Here is a 14866-nt window from a genome sequence, read left to right as displayed (position 1 = left end):
TATCCATAATCTGATCAATACTGTGTGTTTGTTAATTTAAACAAAGACCACAGTGTCCTACTGATACAAGGTTATCCTGTTTTCCACCTGAAAATGGTTAAGAAATGACTTAGAGTTTCAGAACAATCCTTGGTCAATTGTGATTGTTTCTCAAAACACTAACTTGTCTTTGCTTTGGCTCATTAGCAGCAGTACAACAAACTGCCAGCTCACACCCTTGTTCTCCCCCTCCCCCTTCCCTGTTTATTACCTTAAGACAATCCCAAAGTTAATATTACCTGTGGCAGGCACCATTTTTAAAACTACAACCACCCTTGTCACCATCATATGTTCATTCATCAGTTAACTCTGTTACCTGATTGTTTCCAGACCCCCTCATAAGAGCAACTAAAAGAGTCTCTACCCGCTTCGCTCCCCACCCTACCCCCTATTCCCTCACACCCCCAGTGGTCCCACCTTTATTACACTCACAAACTCCTCCCATCTTTCCAGTAGCAAACCACAGCACTAACTCAACACTACCTCCTCCATCTTCCCACTACTATCACACCTCCTCAACTAACATGTACAAGCATACCTTACCTATGCTCACTGCATGCACTCTCCTTGCATATCTTACATCCTACCAAAGCTCCATCATTCCCACACTCAACCACTACCACTGTACTACTACTCACACCACCACTCATGTCTCACCCTCACTCAACTCCCCTCCCACCAACTCAAGAACCATCCCTATGCACCCCCCCACATATTCTACCAACTACATTACTCTAACATAGAGCATCCGTACAACTTAACATAGTAACCCTCCCACCATACCTATTACCCAAAGAGCACAATTATAAAAAGTTTCCCTTATAAAGAAAGACATTCAAAAACTGAGAAAACTAATAACCTCATGCATATCAAAACTAGCCCTAAGTTGAGATATCCACCCCAACCCTGGCCCTACCATCTCCAACCACAATCCTCATAATCAGACTAGAAACCACAACTTCTCCCATATTACAGCCAATAGAAAGCCAAATGACTTCCTTCTACTAAGCCTAAATATTAGAAGTATATCCAACGAAGTCCATGAACTCCATGCCATCATAGACTTGTACTCCCCACATATAGTCATCCTGACAGAAACCTGGCTAAAACCTCACATTACCAGTGAGCAAATACTCCCTACAGGTTATGGCATACTAAGACTAGACCGGCTAAACAAGAAAGGAGGCGGTGTAGCTATAATATTTAAACCGCATCTAAACATCCAGATCTTAAAATCATCAGCTCCACAAATAGGCAATGAAGAAATTATATATACCAACCTCAAAATAAACCAAAACAAAAACATAATTGGATGATAATTCCCACCTGGCCAAAACATCCCTCCACTAGAAAACCTCCTCAGCTGGTCTACCCACCATCTCCCCCAAGAAAGTATAATTTTAGGTGATTTCAATATTGACTGGAAATCCTGTTCTGGCAACCATCCAACCCATCATGTAAACCTTCATGGCTTCACCCAACTAGTCCAATCGCCAACCAGAATACATGAAAACTCCAGCAAGCACACTACCCTGGATTGGATACTAGTTGGTAAGAGCCCCCAGTCATATATAACAGGCTGCTTATCAGATAGCCTCAGTGATCACTCCCCAACATTCCTACTGAAAAAATACCTATACCAAGCTAAACCTGTAGTCTACCGTCAAATACGTAAAAAAATAAACTTTAACCCACTCACATTCATCTCATCCCTCAAAGAATGTAACTGGCATCCTCTAAAGTACCTCAGTCTTAATGACGCAGTTGAATTTTTTTAATACTACCTTCCTGAGCATCCTTAATTACCATGTCCCCTTAAGACTTTCCAGAATCAAAGCACAACCCTCCCCATGACTACAGAAAACCACTAAGTCAGAAATGAAAAACCGGGATAAAGCCTGGGAGCACTGGCACAAAACCAAGACCCCCTCAACTAGACAGAAATTCCTAGAACTACGCAATAGAGTCAAAAAGCTAATACAACAGGAAAATTCCAATACTACCAGTCTGCCCTAGACTCCTCCGAACATAGCCCCAAACAATTCTAGTCCTCCATAAACTCCATCCTCCACCCAGGAAAAGCCAGTAGCCCTCCTCCTAACATCCCTCACTCCTCAGAAAATACTGCTACCTCACTCAACACACACTTCACACAAACCATACTATCACTAGCTAAACACAACCCCCCCTTCCCCTCCAACTCACACCTTCAACTACTAATCTCCCCACTGCCTTCTCTTTTTCTCCTGTACCTACCTCTCCAACATAAAAAACTATCTTAACTAAACTTAAACCCACCAAATTAGCAGCAGACAACCTCCCAAGTGAATACCTACAAATCACAGCTGATGCTCTGGCCTACCCAGTACGCATCTTGATTAACCGATCTCTGTCAGAAAGTTATGTTCCCAATACTGTGGAAAGTATCACATATAATTCCCCTCCACAAAGGCGGACCCTCCACAGAACTAACCAATTACCGCCCCATAGCTATTCTCTCTCCACTCTCCAAAATACTAGAGAGATGCATACACTCTCCGGTCTCAGGACTTACTCCTTACTAACAACCTCCTTCCCAATACTCAACATAGTTTCCGACCAAACCATAGCACCACCACTGCCTTACTCTCCTTTACTAACACTATCCTTCAGCATAAAAACAATGGCTCTCTCTCCTCTGCTACTTTCCTAGACCTATCTAAAGCATTTGACATGGTCCCACACAAACAACTTATTTCTGTCCTCAATAACCTATCCTTTCTCACAGTCAGTCACCAACTGGTTTCAGAGTTACCTGTCTGACCGCCAACAATCCATTGCATGGCAGAATGACGCATCTCCCCAACTACCTGTCTCCATGGGGTTCCCCAAGGATCCATCCTTGGTCCCCTACTCCTCTCTGTTTTCACAAATAATCTAGCCTCTGCCACCACACATGGCACTCATACAATACGCAGATGACTCAACCATCATCTGCTCAGCCCAGTCCCTACCCAAACTACAAAAAGTCACACAGGAAGCCTTTTCCTCTGTTGAAACTTGGTTATCCGATGCCCAATTAACACTCAACCCAAACAAAACTAAACTACTCATCTTCCAACTCACCAAACATACTCAAAACAACTCTCACTTTATCACAGCAAAAGACAACACCACTATATACCCAACTGAACACACCAAATTGCTAGGAGTGGAAATAGACAAACTAAAATTTGGCATTCACATATCCATGACCATAAAAAAAGTCCACAAAAACTAGGAGTGTTACACAGAAATAAGCATCTTCTCATCAAAGCAGCAAAGATTTCAATAGCAAATTCCTACCTTATCTCCACCCTAATTTATGCCTCTCCAATATATACAAACCTAAGGCAATGCTATCTAAACAAGCTAGAGGCCTGCTACAACAAAATTGCCAAATTCGCCACAGGGGCATCCTACCGTAGTCACCACTCTCTCTCACTTGCTGAACTGGGCTGGCTTGAACTCCGTCAGCTCCTTCAATGGTATCAACTCTCACTCGCCCACAAACTAGTAAATCATCCACTAAATGTCCCATCCCTCCAGAAACTACTCCAACCCTATCGCACCACCAGACCACCAAGATCCAGCAACAAAAATCACTTGCAGATCACTAAAGCCAATAACTCTGCTGGTAAAGCACTATTCTCTTGCACCATAGCCAAATTATGGAACTCCCTCCCACCCACAATTACCTCCGTACCATCATGCACCCACTTCAAAACTTCACTAAAAGCGCACCTAAAAACATGCTGGCTATGCCCTTACAACTCCCACTCTAATATCACCCACCCCATCTAACCACTACCTTTCTTTCCACTCCACTAACTACCTTGATTATAGCAAGCTCAGATGCTCATAAGCCTAGTACTTATACAGCAGGAACTTTTATTTTAACATTTGTTAATGTCTGTTATGTACTTCACAGATAAAGATTCTAGTTTTCTACTGATGTACTATGTTCTTCATCTGTAAATATGTTGTAAGTAATTGCAAAGTAAATTGTTAACCGCTATGTAATCCAAATCAACTACAATCTGTTTATTTTAACTGTGGAGCTTTTCTCCTCGGGCCTCAACTGAAAATGGACCTACATCCAATAGGACACTCCCCGTCAACGAATATAAATAAATAAAAATAATAAATAAATAAAAAACACATTGCAAAGTATGTTTTCCAACCTGTTCAGCTGCTAGCAATATTTCCTGCAATTCTTTATTTTCTGCACTTTCTGAAATCAACATAATTTTCTGTTTCAGCAATCCCATAACATGTTGTTGGTACTTAAGCATATGAAATTGAAAATTTAAGGCCCTGATTGGCAAGGTTGCAGATGTATAAACCTTTTTTCCCCCCATCTGTCCAGTGCCCTTGAATCTCTGTCAGAGGTGGCAGGATTTTTTGCTGTTGAAGCCTTAACTCCCTCTGGACCCTGCAAAATAGTTTCAGGATCAGCAGCACGGTTTCTAAATAAAAAATTATGCGAGTCAGGGACCCCATAATATCTGTCAAGCTTACTGGGAGCCGGAGGTAAGGAGTCAGGGGTCAAACTGGACTCCGAAAACATACCCACAATGTCTAAAACGGGGAATGGCTAAAGGGCTGTGCTGAGGAAGGAGGAAATCCCTGGGCCTCTTTTTGATTCTGAGAAGTCTTAACTCTCCCAATGAAAATGCTCCCTCAAAGTATGCAAGGTTTCTCCAAATGAATAATCCTCAGGAGGAGATCCAGATGGTATAGACTCCTCTGCATCAGAGTGCTCATAGGGAGGAATAGATAATTCCTGATCAGGAGAGGAATCAGAAGAAATAGAAGCCCGATCTGAAGATTCATAATCAGTGTCTTGCCTAGGCCTCTTATCTGGAGGGGGATGGGTACCCCTGATTTAGGTAATGAAGTCTTCAGCCATTTTGATAATCTGTTTTTAGGCATAGAGGCCTGTGCACGCGGCTCATGCATCATTTTTTTAGTTTTAGAAGTGGTTTTTGTCTTTGGTTTTGCAGCAGTCATCTGTTTGATATACAAATGTTGAAGTCTGAATACACCCTCAGAAGCCGGTGCCTGCACAGCGGCTCCGGACCCATCCGAGGGAGATACATCAGTCGGTCCAATACCTTGAGTACCTTGCAGCGTGCTGAACTCCACGTGGGTGTTGGTAGAGGCCTGCGACTCGAAGGTAGCAGTTATCAGGGAAGCGCCTCACTGCGTACTGGCGAACCGGTAGCTGGCTTAGGAGAAGCGGCGGCATCTGTTTTAGATCTCGACTGCCTGTCCTTTTCTTTGTGTTTTTTTATGTACTCCGGTAGTCGGGTTGCTATCAGACAACATTTCTGGGTAGTTAAATCAGTTTCCAAAATACTTTGATGCAAAAATATACCGACGCTTAACAGTGCGTTGGTTAAATCTAGCATAAAACCGACAGCCAGGCACGTTATGATCAGGGCCTAGGCAAGGAATGCAGTATAAATGGAAATCCTTATGAAGTATTTGCTTCCCACAAGTAATACAATTTGTAACTTTTCTGGCATCGGTAAGGAGCAAGAAAAAAAGTTTCCACAACGGGGTACTTAGCTTTAGTGAAGACTTCTGTTCTGAAACTCAAACTTGAATATTTCAGTAGTCGGCCGACCGGCACTTGCAAAATGCTTCTACTTCGGGCACCGCGCGGCAAGAATGACTAATGAAAATGGAGTCAGGTGCATGTTTTATACCCCTGACGACCAGACGTTATGGAAGAGAAGACAGCAACTGACGCAGGACACAAGACTTTGGAATTCAGGCCAACTGAAGGCAACCTGCCAGAAGATTACCCAAATGTAATGACTGCAACAGTGAAACACGAAGAACATCTCCTGTTGTAGGGCAGGGAATGAGAGGAATCATTGTTTCCAGATTGTGACAATGTTGACTCCATAAACATTTTAGGTACCATTGTAGTTTCCTCATATGCAGTCTTGCATATGGAATCAGTAGAATGCAGGATGCCAGGAACCCCAAAACCTGCAAAATTTGTCCTCCAGATAACTGGATTTTTGTTGCAATCTGAAGTAAATAGTCAGTTGCCTTTGTCTGGTGTGAGGAAAGCCATCTGGGCAGTTGTATTCAAGCTTGCAACCAGGAATGTTATCTTTTGTGAGGGTACCAGTTGTGATTTTTCATTTATTGTGTACCCTAGGCATGTTAGGAGCCTTTTCACAAACGCGAGATGCTGATGAAAATGTTCTTGTTCTCTGCTTGAATGAGACGGTCAAAGTAAGGATAGATTTGTATAACTGTCTGCAAAATGCAATTACTGGTGCCAGGCATTTTGTAAAGACCCTGGGCGCAGTAGATAAGCCAAAGGGCAGTGCAAAGAATTGGTAATGCATAAAGCCAGCCTTGAAACGGAGGTATCTGCTGCACGATTCCCTTACTGGGATATTCAGGTATGCCTCAAGTCTAAAGTCACTAGCCAAGCGTTCTTGCCCAGCATGGGCAGAAGCTGTTGCAAAGTTAGCATTTTGAATTTTGGAATGTCCAGGAACGTGTAAAAAAATGATAAATCCAGTACTCTGCACCAGGCCTCGTCTTTTCTGGGTACCAAAAACAGTAGAGTAAAACCCTTGTCCTTTTTCCTGTTATGGCACTGACTTAATAGCCCATATATCCATGAGGGACGCAACTTGTTTCTGTGCCTCTGCCCATTGATTTTTTGGCAGGTCTGGCCAACAGTTTAGAATTGGCAGTGTGTGGAAGTGGAAACTGTATCCCTGAGATACTATGTTTAACATCCACTTGTCCTGGGTTATTAACTGCCAATTTTGAGCATAAAGTGCGAATTTTCCCCCTAAGAGTGCTGCCAAAAGATTAGTGCTTGGTGATGGCAGAGGGAAGTCATTGAGATTTTTTTACTGTAGGGTTGCACTTTATTTCCTCCAGATTTGGAGGAAGAAGCACCCCATTGCTTTGACCTGTTAGAATCCGGTGACTGGTATCTAGAACCTTTAGGGCGCCTGGATTTGCCTTGTGGAGCTCTGTCGGACACAGGAAAGGACCAATTTTTTTGTAGGCCAGTGACTACTGAATCTTGGTGGCTGCACTTTTACAAGTATTTTACAGTTTGCATAGACTTAGCTTTGTCTTCCATTTTCTTTAAAACCTCTTCTGCCTTAATACCACAGTATCATGCTGTAAAAGGAGCATCCAGCAATTTAGCTTCAACATGATCAGGAAAATTTTGCTCTTTTAGCCAGGCATGCCTTCTAATCACAGATCCATTAACTGCGGCCCTGCAGGAGGCCTCTAAGGAATCAAAACCACATTGCAAAGTATGCTTTACAACTTGTTCTGCTGCATGCAATAATTCCTACAATTCTTTATTTTCTGCATATTCAGAAATCAAAAATTTTCTGTTTCAGTAATCCCATAACATGCTGTTGATACTTGAGCATATGAAAATGGCAGTTTAAGGCCCTAATTGCAAAGGCTGCAGATGTATAAACCTTATTTCCCCATATATCCAGTGTCCTGGAATCTATCACAGGGGGTAGGATTATTTTTGCTGTTGAGGCCTTTACACCTTTTGGACCCTGAGAAATATAGTTTCAGGGTCAGCAGCAGGGTTTTTAAATAAAAAAAATGTGAGACTCAGGAACCCCATATTATCTGTCTGGCTTGCTAGGAGCCGGAGGTAAGGAGTCTGAAGTCGAGCTTAACTCCGAAAACACATCATCCACAATGTCTAAAACAGGAAGTATGGCTAAAGGCCTGTGCTGAGGGAGAAGGAAATCCCCAAGCCTCTTGATTCTGAGAAATCTTGACTCTCAGAGTGAAAGTACTCCCTCAAAGTAAGCAAGGTTTCGCCAAAGGAATAATCTTCAGGAGGAGATGCAGATGGGATAGGATTCCTCTGCATCAGAATCATCATAGGGTGGTATAGAAAAATCCTGATCAGAACAGGAATCAGAAGAACTAGAAATCTGATCTGCAGATTAATAATCAGTGTCTTGCCTAGGCCTCTTATCAGGAGGGGGTTGGGAACCCCTGATCAAGGTAATTAGGTCTTCAGCCATTTTGATAATCCGCTTTTTAGGCATAGAGGCCCGAGCATGTGGCTCATGCATCTTTTTTTAGCTTTAGAAGTTGCTTCTGTCTTTGATTTTGAAGCTGGCGTCGGTTTTATATAGAAATGCTGTGGCCTGAAGAGACCCTCAGAAGCTGGTGCCTGTTCAATGGCTCCAGACCCATCAGAGGGAGTGACATCCGTGAGTACAAAACTGAGAATCTCGCAGCGTGCCAGACTCCTTAGGGGTCTCTGTAGAGGCCTTCTGTAGAGGCCTGTGACTCTAAAGTAGCAGGTATCAGGGGCTGCGAAAGCGCCAGAGTACCAGCAAACTGGCGACTGGCTTAGAAGAAGCTTCATCTGTTTTGGAACTCGACGGTCTGTCTGTCCTTTTCTTTGCGTTTTCTGTGAACTCCGGTAGTCTAATTGCTATCAGACATTTCAGGACAGTTAAATCTGTTTCAAAAATATTTTGCGGCAAAGATACACAGACGCTTAATACTGCATTGGTTAAATCCAGCACAAAACAGACAGCAAGGCACATTATGATTTGGGCATAGGCAAGGAATACAGTACAAATGAAAATCCTTACGAGGTATTTGCTTCCCACAAGTAATGCAGTTATTAACTTTTACTGACATCGGTAAGGAGCAAGAAAAAAAGTTTCCCCAATGGGGTACTTGGCTTCAGTGAAGACTTCGGTTCTGAAACTCGAATTCGAACATTTCAGGAATCTGCCGACCAGCACTTGCTAACAGTTTCTGCTTCGGACACCACGTGGCAAGAAAGACTAAAGAAAATGGCGTCTGTTGCCTGTTTTATACCCCTGACGACCTGATGTCATGAAAGAAGAGACAGCAACCGACACAGGACCCAAGACTTTGGAATTCAGGCCAACTGAGGGCAACCTGCCAGCAGATTACCCAAATGTAATGACTGCACCAGTGAAACATGAATAACATTTTGGTACGTCTGCTGAGAGAGTAGGTAAGGTGTCTGTGACAGGTGCCACGGAGGAAGGTGTGACATTGCGCAGGAGTGGGTACCAGTGTTGGCGCGGCCAGTCTAGAGCAATCAGAATCATTTTTGGTTTGTCCTGACTTTTAGTAGAACTTTGGAGTGCAGAGGCAGAGGGGGAAAGCATAGACCGATAGGTTTTTCCAGCTGAATGATACAGCATCCACTTTCCAAGCTTTTTTGTGATGAACTCTTGTGTAGAATTTGTCCAACTGATAGTTCTGGGGTGAGGCAAAAAGATCTATGTCTGGGCTCCCCCATTTGCATGTCAACATGTTGAAAACTTGTGGTTCCAGTTTCCATTCGTGTGGGTCCATAAAATATCTGCTTAGTTCGTCTACCAGAGTATACAGCTTTCCTGGCAGGAATTAAGCTTGTAGTTGTATTTGATAGGTCAAGGCCGTGTTCTACAATGCCACGGCTAGTCTGCAAATGGGATAGGAATGTGTACCCCCCTGCTTTTTTATGTACCACGTAACTGTTGTGTTGTCTGTCACTCAGTTGACCTGGATGAAGGTAGTCCTTGAAGGCCGTCAGTGCATTCTGTACAGCTGGCATCTCTTTCTGACTGATACATAGGTTCATTTGATTTGGGCTCCATTTGCCCTGAATGCACTTCCTGCCAGATGAGCCTCCCAAGCATAGTCTGATGAGTCTGTAGTTCGGGTTTGGGCGGCAGGGGGTCGAGTGGATGGCAGTCCCTTGTTTTGGTGGCAGGCCTCTGCCCACCATAGGAACTCTAGTTGCAGGCAATGTATAATAGGAATCATTGTTTCCAGGCTGTGACAATGTTGACTCTATAAACTTTTTAAGTACCACTAAAGTTTCTCATATGCAGTCTTGCATACGGAATTAGAAGAATGCAGGAGGCCATGAACCCCAAGGCTTGCAGAATTTGTCTTGCAGATAGCAGGGTTTTTGTGGCCACCTGTTTGAAGCAAGTCACCAATTGAATTTGCTTTTTTGGTGTAAGGCAAGTCATCTGGGCAGTTGTATTCAAGCTTGCACCCAGGAATGACATTTTTTGAGAGGGTACCAGTTGTGATTTATTTTCGTTTATTGTGTAACCTAGACAAGTTAGAACCTTTTTTTTTTTTTTTTTTTTTTTTTTTACAAATGCCAGATGTTTTAGAAGAATGTCCTTGTTTTCTGCCTGAATTAGATGATCATCCAGGTATGAATATATTTGAATATTTCTTTGCTTGCAAAATGCAATTACTGGTGCCAGGCATTTTGTGAAGACCCTGGGCGCAGTAGATAAGCCAAAGGGCAGTGCAGAGAACTGGTAATGCAAGTAGCCTGCTTTGAAGCAGAGGTATTTTCTGCAAGATTCCCTGATTGGGATATGCAGGCAAGCCTCTTAAGTCTAGAGTTACCAACCAAGCATCTTTGCCTAGCATAGGTAGTAACTGTTGAAGAGTCAGCATCTTAAATTTTGCAATGTTCAGAAATGTGTTTAGAGTGGATAACTCCAGAATTGGACGCCATGATTTGTCTTTTCTGGGTACCAGGAAAAGTCTTGAAATAGAAACCTTGTCCCTTTTCCTCTTCTGGCACTGGTTGAATAGCCCCCATGTTCATGAGGTACAGAACTTGTTTCTGGGCCTCTGCCCATTGATTTAGGGGCAGATCTGGCCATCCGCTTGGGATTGGCAACGTGTGAAAATGAAATCTGTAAATCTGGGATACTACATTTAAAACCCATTTGTCCTGGGTAATAAGTTGCCAGTTTCATGCATGAAGTGCCAGTTTTCCCCCCAAAGGGGCGGCTAAAAGTTAAGTGCTTGGTGATTGTAGAGGGAAGTCATTGAGACAGTTTACCACAGGGAGGTGCTTTTGTTGTTTCCAGATTTGGAGGTGGAGGCACCCCATTGTTTTGTTCTAAAAGTTCCTTGTGACTGAAACCTGGAGCCTTTGGAATGTCTTGATTTGACTTGAGCGGCTCTGGAGGGGGACTGGAAAGGACCAGTTCTTAGTAGGCCAGTGCCTACTAAATCTTGTAGGTTGCACTTGTCAGATATCTTTTACAGTTTGCATAGATTTAGCTTCATCTTCCATCTTTAACACTTCTTCAGCCTTATTACCAAAGAAACGGTCCTGTTGTAAAGGAGCATCCAACAATTTTGCTTTAACACGATCAGGCAGAGTTTGCTCTGAGCCAAGCATGCCTTCTTAGAACAGATCCAGTTACAGTAACCCTGCAAGAGGCCTCCAAGGAATCATAACCACATTGCAAAGTAAGTTTACCAACTTGTTCAGCTGAATGTAATAAGTCCTGCAAATCTTTATTTTCCGCACAGAGATTATCATCATTTTCTGTTAAGTAGTCCCATGATATGCTGTTGATATTTAAGCATATGAAATTGAAAGTTTAAAGCCGCGATTGCCAAGATGGCAGAAGTGTAAACCTTCTTACCCCATCTATCCAGCGCCCTGGAATCTCTATCAGAAGGGGTAGGATTTTTTAGCAGTAGAGGCCTTAATGCCCTTGGGACCCTGAGAAATGGTTTCAGGATCAGCAATAGGATTTTTGAAAAGGAATTTGTGGGAGTCAGGAACCCTGTAGTATCTGTCTGGCTTACAAGGAGCTGGAGGCAGAGAATCAGGAGTCATACTAAATTCTGAGAAAACATCAACAATGTCTAGAACAGGAGGTATAGTCAAAGGCCTATGCTGAGAAGAAAATCCCGAAGTCTCTTTAGATTGAGAAATCCTGACTTTCCAAGTGGAAATGTTCCCTTAAGGTACGTAAAATTTCCCCAAAAGAAAAATCCTCAGGGGGAGAAGCAGAAGGAATGGAATCTAGTGCACCAGAGTCCTCATAAGTAGGAATAGAGAAATACTGTTCTTTAGAAGAGTCAGAAGAAATCGAATCCTGTTCAGAAGATTCATCATCAATGTCTTGCCTAGGCCTCTTAGGAGTGGGTTGACTACCCCTTACCAGAGTAGTTAAATCTTCATCCATTTTGATAATTTGTTTTTTTTAGGCATAGAGGATGCCCAGGCGTAGTCTTTTTTAGACCTAGATTTAGATTTTGGCCTTAGTTTTGAAAATGACGGTCTAATATACAAATCTGTAGGCCTGAAAACACCCTCAGAAGCCAGTGCCTGCACAGCAGCTCTGGACCCATCTAAGGTAGAGACATATGCAGGTTCCATAATTGAAGCATCTCGCGGCATACCGGACTCCGAATGGGTCTCAGTAGAGGGCTGCAAATCAGAAGTAGCAGGTATCGGGGGCTGCAAAAGCGCCTCACTGAGTACCAGCGAACTGGTGACTAGCTCAGGAGAAGCGGTCAGTTTTGGACCTTTTCTTTTTAATTTTTTTAGGTATTCCGGTGGTCGCACTGCTAACCAACATTTCTGGATAATTAAATCTTGAGCCAAAATATTTATAAGCAAAAATATAGACGTTTAATCGTGCATTGATTAAATTTAGCACAAAACCAACAGCAAGGCACGTTGTGGTCAGGGCCTAGTCAAGGAAAACAGTACAAATGAAAATCCTTATGAGGTATCTGCTTCCCACAAGTAATGCAATTATTAACTTTTACCGACATCGGTAAGGAGCAAGAAAAGTTTCCCCAACAGGGTACTTATCTTTTAGTGGAAGACTTTGGTTCTGAAACTCGAAAACAAAAAATTCAGGAGTCGGCCGACCGGCACTTGCGAATTGCTTCTGCTTCGGGCACCGCGCGGCAAGTAACACTGAGGTAATGGTTTCGGCTGCATGCTTTACACCCCTGACGACCTGACGTCATGAAAGAAGGGACAGCAACTGACGCAAGACCCGAGACTTTGTTAATCAGGCCAGCTGAGGGCAACCTGTCAGCAGATTACCCAAATGTAATGACTGCAACAGTGAAACATGAGGAACATCAAAGGAGGTTAGATTTTTGAAGAAATTTATGAAAATACATGCCATGGAAGATGTGAATTCAGTACTAGGAGTAAAGAGTGAATTTACATATTCCCCAAAACACAAAAACTGGGCTAGGCTACACAGACCATACGTTTCAAAGGAATATGTGCATTTAACTGAAAGTTTTGATACACACCAAGAGCTATTTCATATCATGTGCCAATAATAACTAAAATAAAAATACAGCATAACAAAATAAAAATGGGACACTGACGCTTTTCCACCTACCTGCTGAAAAGAGAGGAATTTACGGAAGGGGTAGTGGAAATTATTCAAGAGCTATTAGAGAAGACAGAAATTTCTTCTCAACACATAACTAGGGAGTGTGATAAAATTAAAGTGGAGTTTGAAACAGGGTGGAAATAAGAAAAAAAAAAGATATGGTTAAGAATTACTCAGAGGGACTGACAAATGTTAAAAGCAGTGCAGAATATGGGGGGGGGTTCACAGAACAAGAGGAGTAACAACTGCAACATGCTAAACAGAAAACAAGGGATTACTTCAACAATATGCATGAGTTTAGAAAGTTTGTTAAAGAAACGTTTGATAATTGTAGAGCTTAACAGCACAACATCTCAGGGAATAGAATGTAGAAAGTGCCGTCACCAAGCTTAGGGAGCCTAAAACAGATTCTTAGGAGGTACTAGAAATAATTTGGAAATTCCATGAAAGTCCATATAAAACAAATAAATATGGAAAAAGGTACAAATGGAAATGTTTATGGAAGAATTAAACATCCCAAGGTTAGTAGATGACGCTCAATTACTAACAGGACTGTGAGGGGATGAGATAAAAATGGTGATGTATAACCAACCCACAGGAAAGTCCCCAGGAACAGATGGTATTCCTGTAAAAGCTAGGAAGGAAAAGCTGAAAGATCTAGAAGGTTTTGTTTTACAGTACTTTGAGAAGTACCAACATCCAAGAAGAAAGCAGTGGTGGCTATAAAACCTAAAGAAGATAAAGAGCCATTAGATACAGCTTCACACAGGCCCATTTCAATACTAAACCATGATTACAAATTCTTCAGGTCTATAAATGGCTCAAAGAATGGAAAAAGTGATGCCAAAACTGATACATATAGATAAATGTGTTTTTGTGGAGAGGAGACAAACATTTGACATTAACAGAACACTGATTATCCAGAGGGAATCAGAATGCAAGAAAACACCACTGTTGGTGGGTCTTGATGCAGAGAAAGCTGGGATTTTATGAGCAAGCCAATGGAAGCATTTGCATTCCCTGATAAAAACTTAAAGTTGATTAGGAGGATATATGAGGGATCAGAAGTGAAAACTAAAGAGGGTAGCTTTGTCTCTAATAATTTCTGCTTGAGCAGAAGAACCCGGCAAGGTTCCCTTTTATTTGCATTATATTTCAAACCACTGGCAAAGAAAATAAGGGACTCAGAAATTCAAGGATATAATTGGTATGATAGTCGAGAAACGCTGGCTCTATTTGCAGATGATATTTTATACCTGATCAGACTAAAAAAGTACAATTCAGTGTTGTGGAACATTTTGAGACAGTTTCATTTCTTTACGGGATACAAAATTAATGAAGCTAAAACTAAGGTTGGTCTGTCTTTTCGGCTTTTCCTGGTTAGGGGTCGCCACAGCAGAACTCCGGTCCGCTAATGATTCGCAGTAGATTTTTATGAGGCAACAACGCTACTGCTGTACCACTGCGGTGGTAAATTATGTACCCACGTGCAAATTTGTTCAGCAATATCCATAATTAAGGGACCATGATAAAATGAAAGTACTTAGAAATTTGGATTAAAAATGATTCCAGTGTGTTACCTAACGGTATGTGGGAACAGACTA

At 42.3% G+C, this 14866-nt stretch overlaps 1 protein-coding gene across 1 annotated transcript in view; it reads left to right on the top strand.

The window, feature by feature from the left end:
• ATRX (ATRX chromatin remodeler) overlaps nt 1-14866 on the top strand; it is a 3779564-nt gene that overhangs the window by 128925 nt on the left and 3635773 nt on the right. The gene's annotated exons all lie outside the window — the stretch shown is intronic.

Source organism: Protopterus annectens, chromosome 15.part0 (assembly GCF_019279795.1).
Source record: "Protopterus annectens isolate FY-2018-M chromosome 15.part0, PAN1.0, whole genome shotgun sequence".
NCBI lineage: Eukaryota > Metazoa > Chordata > Ceratodontiformes > Protopteridae > Protopterus > Protopterus annectens.
Note: the sequence above shows the minus strand (reverse complement) of the source record. Positions and strands in the feature narration are given on the sequence as shown.